The following is a 17,793-nucleotide window of genomic DNA, read 5'->3' as shown; positions in this document are numbered from 1 at the left end:
TGATTTTTGGATAAACAGCATTTGTCTTTATTGCTATTTTAACTGGGTCTACATTTGCCATTAAGCCTACATCTCTTCCAGTGAAATCTCATACTTCAGGTACCACTCTTTGCTGTAATTCTTCGGGTAAGTCTTGAATAGACAGGGGCCTAATTTCTGTGTCTGGCATTAATAACATCAATTTGTACAGGCCATCTTCATCTGGAGTCTGAATTTCGACCCCGCTTGGAGTGCAAAAGATAGTACAATTCATTTTGCACAACAAGTCTCGTCCTAACAGGTTTACGGGACTGGAGTCACAGACTACAAATCTGTGCATTTCCTTGAAATTTCCTATGGAAATCTCCATTGGTTCAGTTACCGGAGTACTAATTAACTGATTTGAAACACCCACTACTTGGATTGCTTCTCCCGAGAGGGGTAGGTTAGGAACATCCACTGTTCTTACAGTAGAACGGGTAGCACCAGTGTCCAACAGAAAGGTGACGTCTTTTCCCTCAACCTTTCCTTCAATGTATGGTCCAGTCTGGTCTACCGGTAAGGAGGCGCCAAGCACGCACTCCTTGTCCTCCCCCCTCAGGCCCCGTCAGTCTTGTTCATCGCAGAGGAAGGAATCGTTTAACAAATACTGTGGAATGACTGCATTTCTTTCATTCTCTCCTTCCCATACCTCGGCCCATTCATTCTGCTGACCCTGATTCTTATAATTCTGTCTGGGAGCGCGAAGTAATTGAGGCAGCTTTACCTGTTGTTGGTTCTTTCGGGTCCCCTCTTTCTGTACCTGTGGATTTAAACCGTTTACAGGGGCATTACCAGCCTGCAAATGCGGGCACTCGTCTCTCCAATGCCCTATCTGACCGCACCCGTGGCAGGGGAACTTTTTCATAGCCTCTTCCCGGCTCATTTTTACTCGGGGCTTCCCTCCTCCCCGAACATTGGGATTTTGTGCATTATTATTATTATTATTATTATTATTCAATTTACTTAACTGTTTTTCTTGTTGTTCAGCCAATTTCACTTGTGCCCACATGACCTTCTCCTTGAGGGCTTTCTTTTTATTTTCTATCTCATGCTCGCAGTACTTGGCATATTTTAGGACATCATCTATGGGTTTACCCTGCCAACTGATTTTGTTATCTCGAATCCACTGGGATATTTCAGGCCTTAATCCTAACACAAATCGATAGCTGAAATGAGTCATGTCTTTCATGTCCACATTATCAATGCCACTGTAAGTTTTGAACACCTGTAGTAACCTTTCATAAAAAGAGTGGACGGTTTCATCTCGCTCTTGTGTAGTCCTATCTATTCGGATCTAATCAGTTTCTTTTGCGGGCACCTTTTTCTTCAGGTATTGTATGACTTGATCATATTTCCTCATTACTTCAGGTGAGGGAGCTCCAGTTTTGTCGTCTCTCGCATATTCCTCATTAGGCCAATTAACTTCTATTTTGCATTCGGTCCACAAATCTACAGGCACCACAATGTCGAAAAACCCATCCAGGTCTTTCAGAAGGCATTTCTGAACTTTTATGAAGCGTTCGACCTGTCTGTACCAATCGACTGGTTTCTCCCGTAATTTTGGAAAGTCATTTGTAAATGACACAATATCTTGTCGGGACCAAGGGACATGGACATATTTCCCCCCCGGTACCTCCCTCATGGGACACAATTTTTCTGCAGGACCTACCTCTTTCAGTAAGTATTCTGAATCCTTAGGATTAGCCCTACTCTCCTCTTTCTTTTTCGCCCACCGGGTTTTCCATTTCTCTACATTCCCCCATTTCTGTAGAAGTTTCAGCAATTCTTCTATCTGGGTTTGTTTTCCTATCACATTCATGTTCTCTAAGTCCTTGTCTGAAAAATCTGCTCTGTAGGGTTTCTGAAGGATTTTGGATCGACTAACATCGATTCCCGTGTCTGCGGCAGTGTCCATCAATCTCTCATGGAGTAATCTAGCGTTTCGGGTAAGGTTTTTGCTGATAAACAGTAACTCGTCTTCACTAAAGGAGTTTAACCTGTCTAATCCTACATTTCCGGCCAATAGTTCTTCTATTTCTATCCTCAGCCTATAAATTTCTAAGGGTTTCGGTTGGGGTGTGGTCTATTTCTCTAACTCTTTGGTCCATCTGTCCAATTCCTCTGGAGATACTACCGTGGCTCTTCTGACCCCAGATGTACTTTCAATCAAAACCTCTTTTGCCCTACTCTGATTTCTAGTCCTTGGCACACTGGTTCCAGGTTCCCCTATGGGCAGATCCATCAAGACCACCGACTCACATTCACTTTCTTGATCATCATCTATGAATGGCTCTCTTCTCGGGGGTGGAATACTTGGGGTCGGTATATTTGGGGTTATAACAGGAGGTCTTGGACTGGCAAGTCTATCCCCGTAAAGAGGAATAGCTGGACCGATAGTTACTGGGATAGTCAGTGAATCTGGATGGGGATGTATCTGGGCTATGGTCTGTATTAAGTTATCGCGCTGTTTTATCAGGGCTTCCTTTTCTCTTTCTCTCTGAACCCGCTCTGCAGAATTGTCATGCAATACTTGGGGTACCAAGGTAGGGTAAATATTCGGGGCTGTCGGAGTAACCAACCGAGGTGGGTCTTCTCCAAAAGGATGGTAATTCGGGACGGTAGAACGAGGTCTGCAAAACCCATCCCCATCACTGGTTTTACTATCCGTACCCGTTCCATCTGTCTCACTATCCCTCCTACATCTAGGATATTTCGAAAACGGGTTTGGTGAACTTAAAGGCTCTGACTCTGCTACATAGGGAGGTGGGTTTTTCATCAATAAGTCTTCTAGATGTTCATCTTCCGAGTCTCCCATAGCCATTAAGTGGCGGGTCTTCTCCGTACATTTTCCTTTCCCTTGTTCAGGTACTCCCATCATGGGAAACAACCCTTCAACCATCATATTTTGCCTCCACTGTTTCATTTTCTGCTCTTTAGATTCTTTATGCATTTTGGGATACCACCTACCCAAACCCTTATCCATTCTGGGCCTGTCTCGTTCTAAGGCTTCAATTTCCCATTCTTCTAACGCTTCGTATTGAGTTAATCTGGGTCGGGGATGTAATTCATTCATTCTGGTTCTTAAGTTAAACAGAATTCTGCCATTAAAGGAACCATTAATAGGAAATGCTAGGACTCCGTCATCTGCAGTATACTTTGCCCAGTTCTCTAACTACACACAAGTATGATACCCTTTATCAAACATCATGAAAGAGGCGGGAGTATCTGGCGGAGGAATGATCACACCCTCCCTTGTTCTAATGGGCTGGTCTTTCTTAAAGTAGTTCTTAATTTTGTCAGCAAGGGACAATTTTCTCTTAACTCCGTACATTTTGTTTGGTCTACCTCGAAGAATATGTTCTTTATGGAAGCCTAAATGCTGTGGATTAGGTATAAATTTGGGATACCACATACACACCTCCAAACTATCTTCAAGCTCTTGTTGATTAATTTTGTCTACTTTTGTGCTCCCAATGCTAGCGCGACTTCTATCTCGCAGCAACCAATCGAAACCAAGCTTGCAAAATTTTCAGCCAATGGGTGCGCGGCCTTTCACGAGACACGGTCTCACGTTCCGGCACTCACCCCTCCTTTAAAATTTCAGCCTTGCTACACTCCCGCTGTTCTGACCAATACCAGCGCGGCACGGAGTGACGTCAGCGCAACCCTGCGACCGACTCCCTCCTTCACAAGGTAACGGAAACTTTGAATTTTTCCTAAAGTACAAACGCTTAATTTAGTTAACAACACGCAACATTTGCCGCTGTGTCTGAGGGTTCTAAAAAGATAGAAAATTCTTTTATCACTGCAAGTAAACCACTTCTGTCTACTTTTCATTCACTTTAGGTAGACTTCTCTGCCTAACCTCACAATCGAGCAATATGAGAACCTGTTACTCCCCTGACTCATCCACTTCTTTCCGGGATATATACTAAGTCAGGATTTCCCAGCGGACCACCTTGCTTATCACTCAAGCTTCAGAGACCCTATTACTCCTCCCGAAGGTGACCCTTACTAGGTAATATCACGATGGAAGTTTTATTCAAGGACTCGCTAGCTATCAATCATTCAGATACAACAAAAGATCCTAATTAGCGCTTCCGGACTCCTCCTGACCCTGCACTAATAACTCACGACAAGCGACCTCACCAGCTTACCGGATTCTACTCACCGTTAGCTATAGAATTCCCCGGGGATTCAGACTACACAGAACACTTTACTAACACTTTGTTAATATGACATATAATACTTATAGCAGCAATATAACATAAATCATTTGAACAATTTATAACTTTTCAAAAAAGGAACATTTGCGTAATATTTTGAAGCAATGTGATCACTGTAGCAATACTTTAGCAGCACATATTTATTTTCACGGTTTATTTATTTACTATCTTGTCTACCTATCTTAACTAGTCCTAACCATAGCTCTGCTACCAGAAAATTACTGATAGAGCGCGCAGGTCGCCCGGGTCACTAGTTTACCAAATTTCCACGCACTGGGCCCTGGCGTGCATATGATGACAGTGTTTCGCATGAACCGGGTGAAACCTTTCCACGCTGCTATGAGTAATTCGGAAGGCGACTTTCTCACCACTTGCTATTCATGTACCTGACTTTCCACAGGCACATTACTCCTGATGGATCAGGAGCTAGCAGTGGACAGGTGACAAGATTTCTAAACAGAATAGAATACCTTACACATAAAGTACCTTTAATAACATTTGGTGAAGTATAATGACCACAGACACCTGATGGGTTTTGAAAGTTTTATATAAGAAAAGTTCAAAAGGAATATGCCAAGATTATAAGGCATATACAAATCAGTACATCAATTATTAATATTAATGCCACAATATAACTATGGATTAGGGCAAGTACCATTAGAGTAACTGGGAACACTACAAGGTATGGACATTCGGGAACACTGCAATTTAGTACGAGTTTAAACTAAGGCAGGGAAAGTGCGAAGGACCTAGTATGTGCTCAAAATCAAGCTTATTACTATCCCTATGCTATTCTTACTAATCTTAAACCAAATACCATGCTAAAGGGAAGGGGATACGGGAACAAGCTGAATAAAACAGTCAGTAAACATATCCTATAGGTGAGGGAAAAAGTGGAACATGACTAATAAACAATTGCATGAAAAATTCTCTTAGAGGTAATACGAAAATATCACAGGCAAGAGTGCTTTATTAAGAAAAGAAGGAAAGAGTGATAGAAAGACGTACACCCACGGTTTAATATTTACCTAAGGCAAGAATGAGGACTAACCCTGGCCACGGGTCAGTTTGGAAGGACGGGGACAAGGACCCTCAAGGATTGGAATACCAGAAAGCGAGCCGGTACCGCTCGGGAATAATCAGGACAGGATACTCCTCAGGTTTCGGGTCAGGACTGGGTTCACCAAAGGGCACGACCAACCCCTTACAGCTTCGGATGCAACGCCTGCGTTACCCCCTCCTCTGCACGGAATCCGCCAATAACCCCGATTGGGTCTTTGAATCTCCTAGCAAAGTGCTTCGCCAGCACTTAAGACTATTTCCACCCCTTGGTGTTTGTGGAAAGTATGGACAGAGTGCTCTGCAGCGCTCTGTATCAATCACCTATAGAGTTCGTAGGGTCAGTGACAGGTCTGCTACTCGGACAAGTCGGACAAATTCTCTATGCTAAACTAGACTAGTTATACTTTCCGTGGACCCCTGGACCACCCACAAATGTTGCAAGTGACAAGGTCCCCATTTCTGATTGGTCAAGCGAGGAGGTTATGTCATTGTCACCTCCTAAAATTTAGTGTTCCCATCATGAATATTAAATTTTATCATACCCGCCCCCTGTGTCCATGTTCCCAGGCATAGGAATATAGAAAACAATGAGAGAATACAGAATATAGAAACATTGTTGCAAGCTGTAGGTAGATATCAGCATCTTCTCCCATGACCTAGGTAGGTTCCCAGGCGCATCTTGCTTCAGGAGCCAGCTGGCTGAGTTCTGCTTCTGCGCAGTTGGGATTTTCCCTCATCACGTGTGCGGGGAGTTTACAGGCTTCAAAATGGATTCAATCTCCCGACCCAGGCCCATGGATGCGTAATACATGAAAAGTAAGCGAGAACAAATTAGAATCATACGAAAAAATGAATACACTGTATACCGTAAAAAGCTTCACTGCACCCCTTATTTCATAATATCTATAGCATTATTGTTTAGTGCGAAAAGGACAGATATGCCGAAGCAGCATGAGCTAGCAGAGTGCATGGTAAGGAACAAGCGGCCATATTTGCGATAATGCGCATGTGCAATACTATCCCTCCAAAATGCGAGTGCGTCACATCACGTGGGTATGACCGACGCATGCGCAGACTGGATTTCTGCGAAGCGGCCATTTCCGTAGTGCAAGCATGGTTAGGATGAAAAGACACATAGGCAAGCCTCCTAGGGACACCCGTGTGTTTGGGAACAGAGGCGAGAAAATGACGGACATGTTGAATTAATATTATTACAAGTTAGGCGAGGTTCATGAATGAGAGCAAGTCGCTTTACGTGCGAATCCATGCTCCATCAGTATGAGAGGTGTTGTATGAAAGTAAAAGGGAGAGAATGCCAGCATCTGTTAAATGTTCAGTAAATCTTTACGCTCTAGGGAAGTGTTTCGGATAAGGTCTGGAGTTCCAATTTGGACTGCATGGACGCAATATTTCTACAGAAGTGGTTTACCCTAGTGAGAAGGTTAGTTTGATTAGTCTCAGAAGTGCTCTTAAGGGCCAAAAACGTTTCCATCTTCACAGAGAAATATATTAAAGACTAGAAGAAGATCCTTCATGATGTCAGTCAGCTTAGCCTCAATGGCGGGGGGGTTAAAAGTATGTGTGGGTGACAAGTGGGGAGACAGTAAGTGTGATACCTTGGAGGAAAGAGAAGTGTTAATAGATGTGGATTCCTCATTTGTTCATAGGTAAGTAGTAGAAGAGGTGATGGGTGATTGTGGTTTAGGAGGAGGGGTATTATGTGAGGTGAGAGGAGGAGGAGCAGGCTAAGGTGTCAGATTGAAATCTGTGCTGTCTATCTTGTGTTGATGGTCAGTTGAGCATGGCACACAAGGCAGCGAAGGTGGTGAGGATAAGGATTGGTTAGAAGACCTGAAGTTCTCTAGCTTGTTGTTGTTGATGGCTATAAGGGGGTGAGCATTGAGATTCACTGACCTATGATTAGAGGGAGAGTGCAGGGTGGTAATCCAGCATTCTTTAGTTGTGATAAGAGGCTTGGGTTTTCCCTCAGAAGTTTTGACGTTGGTGCAAGAGAGCTGGTTACTCACAATTCAAGAAAATGAAGTAGAAGAGGAGGAGGAGATAAAGCTGGTGCAGGGGGTGACGATTCAATGTTAAGGAAAGACATTCATTTGGCAGTACTGCTGCGTTATCATTAGTCAATGAATGTTTGATACTCATAAAGATTTAATCAAACTGTTCTAAGTTGCGGTCTGATGCTTTAATAAGAATGTTCCCATTGTTGTATAGGGAAATGGTCAGATCAGCTTTGAGGATTGGAGATGGTGTGATGGATAAGTGAAAACCATGAGATGTTTTCTTTATTGGTTTGGATCTGAGCATGGACGTAAAGCCTCTTCTCCGTTGGGCTCTCCTGCTATTGAAGAAGATAAGGGCGTTAACAACGACACCTTTAGTAAAAAAAACAACAACAACATTTTTTTATCCTTTGCTGCTTCACGCACTTTGATGAGCAGTCCAGACATCTGATCCTCCAACTGGGAGGTCCTTGCCTCCGCTTCCTGAATTTTTCTGGGAAAACATGCAACTGCCTCTTCTATTTTATCTAATCTCGAATGGAGAGAGGCGATTTCATTCTCCTGTGATCTCTTCATGTCGCTAATCTCTTCCAAAATAAGGTTAAGTAGTGTTTTGATTTCCATCTGTTTGGTAGTAGCATCAAGAGCTGGATCATCCATTAGGGCATTAAGAGATACCAACTCCGGCTCTGGGAGTGGCACTTGCTGATTTTCCTGACCCTGTGGCCTTATAAAAGATGTCGGACTGCTACCATTCGAATTCTGGTTTTGGTCTATGTTATTTGTCTGGCCTGTCTGGTCTAATGGCTGGGCAGATGGCTGTTGCACAGAGTCTGAACCAGAAGGCAGGCCCAAGTTTAACTGATTAGATTCCAATTCAGGAGATAATGAGGTTGGGAGAGAGGCTGGCAGGTTTTGGGTGGTAGAGAGAGCTTGGATCTCCATAAGATTAACCGGTGATGATGAAGCGCTTAAATTTAGTGTTAGCTGCCCAGGGGAGGCGAGATCTGGAACCACCTTCTGGGATGTATTAAGCTGGGTAGGAGTAGATGGTGCTAATTTTTCTCAAAAAGAGGAAACTTCTTCATAATTCTTTTCAGCTTTTTCCCAGATTTGACACTTTCAGGTGGCTCTACCTGGCTAGGTGAACCCAATAGAGATACTGTTGGGAAGTACTGGCTCCCTGGAGTCCGCCAGTAGATTCTGCCATAGGTTCTGCTGTAAGTTCTGGCACTGATTCTTCTTCAGAGCTCTCAAAGCTAGAATTCAGTTCCTGACAATTCCCCAGTAATCCTGGCTTGCCTCCTCCTACTGACGCATTTTTATTCTGTGCCAGAGCCAAGCGGGTTTTAGCTTTTAGTACAGTGGCTGGCTGGTTCAATCTATTAAGCCTCCCCATATCGACCTCTACTTCTACCAAGGAGAGAACAACAAAAAAAACAATGCTGCTCCAATCCGAGCTTTCTTTCTTGTCTACAAAAGGACAGTGTACAGTGTATTTATTGAAGCTCCTTATTTAAATTCCTTGTTTAGATTCAAGTCCTTAACTTGGACTGCCTCTCCTCTCCACGCTGCATACCACCTCTCCTGCCCCTCCTCACCTCCTCACCTCTCTCAGCTCTTCAGCATTTCAGAGCGTTTCGAAGCACCCAGTAGCCAGAGCTCTGACCTCGATAAAAAAGTTACTCCTCCACTCCTCCGTCCCTTCGCTCTCAAAAAGGACACAAAGCAGACAAAATACCGGACTTCCACTCAGCCCGGCAGCAGTGGCAAAATGGGATTTTTTCCACGGCTTTTCCCGTTGTCCCCGGTTTTTTTTCACGATGTCTGCAGCGCTAACACATGCTGGTGTCGGAGCACGCCAGATCAGGATCAAACCGTCGCCATTACCATCGGGGGGCATGGTCACCTATCGGCTATCCGGAGGTGTGGTTCACCGGCATAGCCTTCCGTTGGATAAAGTTTTATTAGAAAACAAGTTAGAGGAGTTGGAAAACCACTCACGTTGATCAAATTTATGCATAGTGAGCGTACCCGAGAGAATAGAGGGGGCTCAAGCACCACAATGGGTGGAGTCCTTCATTAAGGAAAAAGTCCTTCCGGAGTTCAGCGGAGATTTGGCAATCACCAGAGTCCCTTTTCACCCTTTGCCAAGTTCAAGTGGCCCACGCACAATTTTAGTCAACTTCTCAGACTATCGGATCAAGGAGAAGATCCTTGCCAAGGCCATACAACAAAAACAGTTCCCAGTGAACAAGACTTCTAACTGTAGATTTTTTCCAGACATGTCCGCAGCTGCAGCTCGGAGGCAAAAGGAATTTGTTAAATTACTTTTTCTGTTCAAGGCACAAGGGGCACAGGCATCGATTGCCAAACAGTCAAAACTATGTGTCCTTGTTAGGGGGAAGTTCCATATGTTTACTAATAAAGAGGATGCACAGGAGCTTCTCAAGGAGATGACAGGGCCTCAATAAGTTGGTAGACGGGTGTGTGGTCAACGGCTAGCTCCGGTCGAATGGTTTGGTGGGGTTTTTTTTCCAGAATTTTAGTCGGAGATGAAAATGCAATTATGGTTTAAAGGCTTAGTAAGATGGTTTATAGTATATTTACCACGGGGGGAGGGTTAACCTGGGTGCAGATCCATGGCATCCTTTAAACTAATTGGGGAGGGAAATCTGGGGGTCCACTTCTAGGGGGAGGAGGTTCGGGAGGGCTTGGGTAGGGTTAAGGGGGGTAAAAAAATTTAGCAGTAAAAAGAGCAGTAACAGAGGCATTGAACTAAAAGAATTTGAGAATCGGTGTAGAGAGATGTTTGAAAACTTAGACAAAAATGAATAATAAGTATCATATTTTTTATCAATGTTAATGGTATTCTGAATAAGTCCAAATACGGAGCTCTAATAAGGTGGTTGGCTTTCTGTTCACCACAGGTTTTATTTTTTCAAGAAACCCATCTGAAATCAAATTGTCCGAAATGATATCTTCCCAGGTGTTTCTTCCAAGCTTCCTTCGCCTCAGCTGGGTTAGCTAAAAGAGGAGTTGCCATAGATTTTTGTCGTAGTCTTCCGTGGGAGTTTGGACAAATTAAGAGAGACCCAATGGGGTGTTGGATTTGGGTAGAGGCTAAACTAAATGGGATGTGTTTAAATTTTGTAAAATACTATGGCCCAATAAGTGACGATACCATGCCACTACTGAGGACTACTGAGCTACTCAGAGGGATCCCGGGAAAATTAGTATTGGGTGGGGACTTAAATTTTATCCAAGATTTAAAAAAAGATACCTCCAATATGAACAAAAAAGAGTTGAAACCACAAACTAGAAAAGTCTTGGAAGCCCTAATGCAGGAACATCAGTTAGTGGACCAATGGCGAAATTGTAATCCGTTAGCGGCAGAATTTACGTCTCATTCTAACCAATTCCGTATGGCCTCAAGGATTGATTTCTTTCTTAATTCACGATCATTGTTGGTGTCAGACACTTCTTTAAGGATAAATCCCTTCTCAGATCACTCTTTAATATCACTCAAGTGTGTGATTGAAGGGGGAGGAGAGGCCCAATCCAGGTGGCAGATGGATCGTCTACTCCTCCAAGACAACAACTGGGTGACCCTAACAAAAGATTGGATACTAGAGTTTTTTAACCTTAATAAAGGCACTGCAGAAATCTTCTCAGTCTGGGGCGGGTTTAAAGCAGCTATTCGAGGTCAGATGATCGCACGCACAGCTGCTCAGAGGAAAGAAAGGTGGGACAAGATCAACAACTTCCAACAGAATGTGTCTAATGCAATGAATAATAGTAATTTGGGTAGGGAGGACGCAACATTACAATTGGCAAGGGCAAAGGCTGCCTTAAACGAATTGTTTGTAATTGAAGAAATAAACAGCTCTAGAACGTACCAACAGAGAGTTTACGAGGAGAGCCAAATGGTGGGAAAGATGCTAGCAGGGCAAACTAAAACCACACAGGCGAAAGCCACTATAACTGATATCATCGCTCCTATAACGCAAAATATTGTTGAAGAAAAAAATGACATAGCTCGGGTATTTCTGGACCATTATTCTAAGTTATATTCTACAACCTACAAGGTAGGGTCAGATTGTATCTATAATTATTTTGATGAAGTTAATATCCCCATTTTACCTGGTCCGTCATTGGTACAATTAGAGAGCGAAATTTTAGCCTCTGAAGTTTCAGATATAGTGAGATTAATTGCTGGGGCAAAAGCGTGTGGCTCAGATGGGCTCCCAATCGAATTTTACAAGACTTTTGTTAAAGAACTGACCCCATTTTTCGTTAAGTTATTTAATTTTGTTCGATTGGGAGGAGTGGTCGTTCAAGTTTTAAAGAGTCTATTATTGTTAGTTTTGTTAAAAAGGGGAAAAATTAGAAGGATGTCAACTCATATAGACCGATCAGTCTTCTTAATGCCCATTTTAAGATTCTTATGAAAATATGGGCCCAGTGGTTCACACCAATTGCTCAGGCGTTAATTCACTCTGACCAGTCAGGCTTCGTTTCAGGAAGGTCTATGTCATTAAACACCGGGTTTTTAATTCAGACGTTAGATTTTGTTTCGGTTAATAAAATTCCTACTTTAATTTCAATGGTTGACGCAGAAAAAGCCTTCAACATGGTGAATTGGGAGGCACTTTTTATTGGTTTATTAAATTTGGGTTTCCAGTAATGATAATAAGCATGTTAAAAAACATATATCAGGATGCGCAGGCAAAAGTGGTAGTCAATGCCAACTCGATAGGAGCGATTGATATCAACCGTGGCACCAGGCAAGGTTGCCCGATGTCCCCTATCCTATTTACCTTTTTTATTGAGCCCTTGGCAATAAGAATACGCAGTAACCCTAATATCAAGCCACCTTTAGAAGTAATGTCAAAAGTTAAATTATTCGCAGATGATATTATTTTATAGCTTCATCCCGATAAATTTTATTTTGATAATGCTCTCCAAGAGTTTAACCAGTTTGAACGAATTGGTGGTTACAAGATTAACCAGAATAAAACCGAGGTGCTAGCAGTGAATTTCGGACTGCAACTTTTTAACATCAAATTTAAGATCACAAGCATTGAAGAACGAACCGATCAGATACCTAGACATTTATGTCTCCAATCAATTCGATCAACTATATAGCTTGAACTATCTAACAACTAAGAATAAAATTAGAACTTTACTGGAAAGATGGACTTTATTGCCCTTAACTTTGATTGGCAGGGTCGAACTTATTAAAATGTCGATCCTTCCTTTGCTGGTTTTTCTTTTTTTAAATGTTCCACTAAAAAATCAATTTACGCTATTTTAGGGAGATTGATTCGATGGTCAGGGACTTTGTTTGGAATAAGAAAGTGGCAAGGGTGAAATTAAGTACACTACACATGGGGGCCTAGCTTTACCAAATATACAAACATACTACACGGCCGCAATAATGGATCTTGCAGCTCGCTTATTGGCACCTAATAGACAGCTCGACATGTTTTTTTACGAAAAAATGGTCCATGAGGCAGGCTCGCAAGTTCCGATATTTTTAAAAACAGCAGAATTACCAAAGAAGACCAGATATAAGACCATTCGAGATATAACATATAGATTACAGTCTTTTTTTAAACAGGAAGTGGGGGGTGGTTTGTGCTATTTAAGAATAGAGAGGTGCAAGAGCCTCGGTCTTCAAATCCACTCAAGTAAAATTCAAAAATGGATGGAGACAGGCTTTGGGGATTTGGGGTCCTTCTTTGTTTCAGGGAGGCTCATTTCTTGTCAAGAGGTCCTGGCCAGGTCCGATTATAAAATAAAAACTGCATTTTTGGAATTCTTAAATTTTATACATAAATACAATGTACCGGCAGGGGAAATGCCCCTGGCTATTGCCCTATACAAAGTAAAAATAACAGGATTAGGGAATTGGTATACATTTCTCAAGAAGGTGGAAGCATCTCCACTAGTTGATGGAATCCTGGCCAAAATATCCTTGGAAACCAACTGTTCCTTCTCGTGGCAGGAGTAGGAGGGGATCTCAGAAGTGGGTTGTAAGTCCCTCAGAGCAGCCAATTTTATGAGAATGTCATTCCTATCCCGTTGGCTGGCGTACCTCACTCCTATAGCATTAATCAAGCGCTTTTCGGGAGTAGAAAACAAATGCTTTAGATGTCAGTTACACAAGGGGGTGATTGGTTGCACATTTTTTATACATGCCCGAAGCTGTTTGATTTTTGGTGTAAGATCTTTTCTTCAATCAGCAGGGCCATAAACAAAGTAATCGAACCCGAAGCCGAAATAGCCCTGTTTGGCATCTCAACAAAGAGAAAGGATTTGCCTAGTGCAGAAGTAACTTACACTCAATCTGCACTTCCGTCGCCCGTTCTCTAATCCTTCAAAACTGGAGGTCAGAGGAGGTACCATCTTATTTTAAATGGGTAAATAAAATGCTACGGATGAAAAAATTTGAAGAGGCGTATGCTAAAAGAGTAGGGTCAACAAGAAAATGTATAAATATCTGGAAATATTTTCCGATTAGTGCATCCACCACTACCACATAGCATTTCACATGAGAATATACTAAGAACACATGGGGTCTGAGGTATAGAAATGAATACTATCCACCGAAAAAGCAGCACTTTAATATAAATTATACGGCACAATTGCACTTTAAATTTTTTAGCACTTAAGCACTTGAGCACTTTAAATCAAAGGCTCAATTGGAGGAGAGTACTCAGTTTTCTGCACTAGCCGTGTGTCAATTATTGATGCTGCTAAACTGTTTAATAGTAACTGTAATTGAATGTTCTTGGTTCTTTGGTTTTAGCTGTTTTTTTTCTCTCGTTTTGGCTCCATTTTGCTGATACTTGAATGTTTATTAATGATTGTTGGCGAATCATATGAATTATCCGACTGCGCGTGATTTCATTCTGATTTTAAATCTGATGATGTGTATAATAATCCCTGGTGAAGTATTTTTTGTAATTTAGGTACTTTTTTGTATTTCTTGCACTGACCTCTGCTCTGCTCAATAAAAACGTAATAAAAAAAAAAATAACGACACATTTAGATGTACAAAGGTAGGCATCTAAAACAAGCATTTCTGGGTTCCATCTGAGAAGAGATTAAGAGGAGAAGAATGTTAAGCTGGGAATGATTATCTAAGGTTAATGTAGAGAAGCTGCCTCAAAAGTGTGTAGAGAAAAATTGATATTCCATTATTCAAAAGCTGAAACTGGGTCTTGAACTATCTCACGCCATGTGTAAAAGTTTGGGTTTTATTCCGACAAAGAGTGGGTAAGATTGGACAGGGACTTCATAGAGACCAAAAGGCATAAGAAAGACTGTGGATGTTTCAAGGAAGAATACAGAACAATGCTTGGCAGAGCAGAGGCACCGTTAGAAGATGGCCACTCCAAAGACAAACCTAGTGATTAGTCCTACCTTTCTTTCAAGCCTAGTCAACATGCCAAGCGTCCTCCTTTACTTTGTAACTTAGGGCCATATTATCAAGAAAGGGTGATACATTATCGCCGCTTTTATCGGCAGGAAACTGTTGCTAAAGCGGCGATAATGGGCTTGATAATATGTCCTTGTGAATTCCCATAGAAGCCTAGGTTAACTCCAGAACCGAAATGTATCGCCCTTTCTTGATATTATGGCCCACAGTTCTGATGATAGTCTTATCTCTATTTCAAGCTAATGGTACATGCCACCATCTTGTATCTAGGGACCCTAGGTCGGGGCTGTAAGGAGCTCATCCCAAAATAAAGAGCAGATTTCTGCCCAGTTGCAATAGTAACCCACGAAGTAAATAAAAACAATCAGCAATGATCAGTTGGTTTAAGGTAGATGCTCACGGTCCAGCTCATAGAATTGGAATCATTTTCACCCTCTCAGAAAGTTCGGCTCCCACAACAAACAGCTTGCACCACACTCGCAAAATGGGGAGGAGCGGGGAGAGCTCAACTGCATAGTTAATTCCTTCGCCAAGTCACCTAATACCTGCAAATCTTGATCGTCTCCTCTTTATAGCACTTACACGTAATGAGCATGGAGGGAGGAGATGCCGGATGTTTTACCTGTCAAATCAATCCTCAGTCGCCGCAGTGGAGCCTCTCCCGGCCATCCCAGCTAAATGCACACACATTTACCAGCACTCAGGACATCCCACCTACCATGCGGCGGGCTCCAAGTTCCAGAACGGAGCGGTCGGAACACCGCCATTAGAGCACACCAGTGCGCGGCTCACATGGCCAGGATGTCATCTCCAGGGTGGTGGGGCTCCTACCCATCGCCCGGGCCAGCTAAACACCTCCGTCCAAAGAACAGTATCTGCCTGGTTTGACCTGCAAGGAGCAACCCTTTGGGACAAGCGAACAACTGCTCCCTGGGCGTCGGAGGGAAGGGGTTCCAAGCTCCCAGGCTGCACCCTCCACTGATAGGCAGGAGTCACTCAACTGAACGGGCACCCACAGCGTCACTCACCTGGCAGTAGAACATTCATGGCCGACTCCTTTGAAGACCATCGAGGATCTGGTTATTCAGCAACTGCTGCTCCACTTGAGTCACCACCGAGCTAGCCGTCGTTCAACACATCTGATCCCTGCGCAGATGCAGGGCGAGGTAGTTGATTACCGCCAATGCCGATGAGTAAAATACCACGATCACCAGAAAATTAAGACAGAGGCAGGAGGTTGGAAGGCAGGTATTAAATCAGGATAACTAGAGAGTTGTAATCCCAGATCCCGGAGCTCCTCTTCTAAGATCCATCAATGTGGCCATGTTGTTACCTAATCTTCAATCTTCCATTTTTCAAAGTAATGAAAATTCTGTAGTTTGAGGGTGTCTGCGATAGGCCCTGGGGTTATATACCAGGCATTGACAACAGCTCGCGCCTAGACCCTGTAGTACTGATCATATAGGTCCATTTACAAAACATATTGGTCCTTGTTATTGTCAATAGTTTTTTTCGAAATTCCTCAGCAAGGCCAAAGTGATCACACTCGCTAAACCAAAGTAATCAAGCCTATTGAGGTTACGTAATATATGTCAATTTGTAACAGTAGGATTCAGTTTGCGTGTTCCACAGGTCCACCCAGCGGGGGCTTGAATACCTCATCTCCCTCCCCACATGGGGGGAGGTCGCCACAACAGTCCTTCATTATAAGTCCCTGGCTGCTTCATCTAAAATCAATTAGACGCCCAGGTGTTTTGTTTTGCTTGTAAAATGTTAAAATCTACATTGAACATTTTTATGGAAGAAAATCTGTGTGATAAGCAGTCTCTCTTGAGATAAATTAGATTGCCGCCAAGAGTTGTTTCAATGCTCTGCTTACACTGCAGAAAACAAGAGATGTCTAAGTACCAACCTGTCATAAACGCCAACTGCAGCAACAGCGGCAGGCAGGGGGCGTCCAGCCTGCTGTGTCTAGTGTTTACATGGGTGACTGATGTCATCAGTTCTTGCCATTAACTGGAGCGAGCTATTAACCCCATGGAGAAAGACATGATATGCCAAGGACGGATCCTGATAGCAAACACAGCTGCATAGTTCAGCACTGATTGGAGTTCTACTCCATAATCATGGAGCTGGAACAAGTCAGTCTGTTCTTCCTTTTCTGACTGTCCGCGAATTCACCAGCGCGTGCTACATGAAACGTTACCTGCTGTGCTCCTCTGTTTCTGTGAAGCATTGAAACAGCTTTCCTTTCTTAGCTCCTTATCTTACATGCAATATTTGGAAACGTCATAAAATGCTCACCTCAGGCCCAATTCACAAAGGTAAACTGAGCTGAAAGTCTAATTTTACGACATTCGGTATTCGCAAAGGGCATTTACGAGTAGTAAAGTTAGACTTTTTTCTCATTTAAGTTTAAGTTTTGGTCTTAAGTTTAACTGAGACCAAAACTGAGAAAAAAGTCTAAATTTACTACTCGTAAATGCCCTTTGTGGATACCGAAAGTCCTAAAGTTAGACTTTCATCTCAGTTTACCTTTGTGAATCGGGCCCCTAGTAGTTTTTAATGGTGGATATGACTGGCTGGACCCCTCATCTAGTAATATTTTCACAGGTTTAGCAAATAATACAGCTACTCCTTCACAAGGACGCCTAAATGCAAAAAGCCATACTTAAAACTTCAGCTCTAAATCATTTAGAAGAAAATAGCAATGTATGTTCTAATTTTTAGGCCAAAGTGTCTCTAGTACCTCCTCGTCCACTTCCTCGTTGCAGTCCGATATCATTGAGGGGTGTCCACCTGCTCAGACAGATACACTGTTATCCTACTTCTCTTTCACAGATATTCCAAAAAACAAAAAAATAGGCACCACCTTCATTATAGATAAAAGGTAATGCCCCTTTCCTCCAAGGAAATCCTCTTTTGTCTGTCCTTTGGGCAGGGATCCATGGTAGATCAAGGGCATGTTGTCAGGGCCATTTTAGGTGAGGCTGGGACATCCACATCTTCTGCTTCCAGT

The sequence above is a fragment of the Lissotriton vulgaris genome, chromosome 9 (assembly GCF_964263255.1).
Source record: "Lissotriton vulgaris chromosome 9, aLisVul1.2, whole genome shotgun sequence".
In the NCBI taxonomy this organism is placed as follows: Eukaryota; Metazoa; Chordata; class Amphibia; order Caudata; family Salamandridae; genus Lissotriton; species Lissotriton vulgaris.
Note: the sequence above shows the minus strand (reverse complement) of the source record.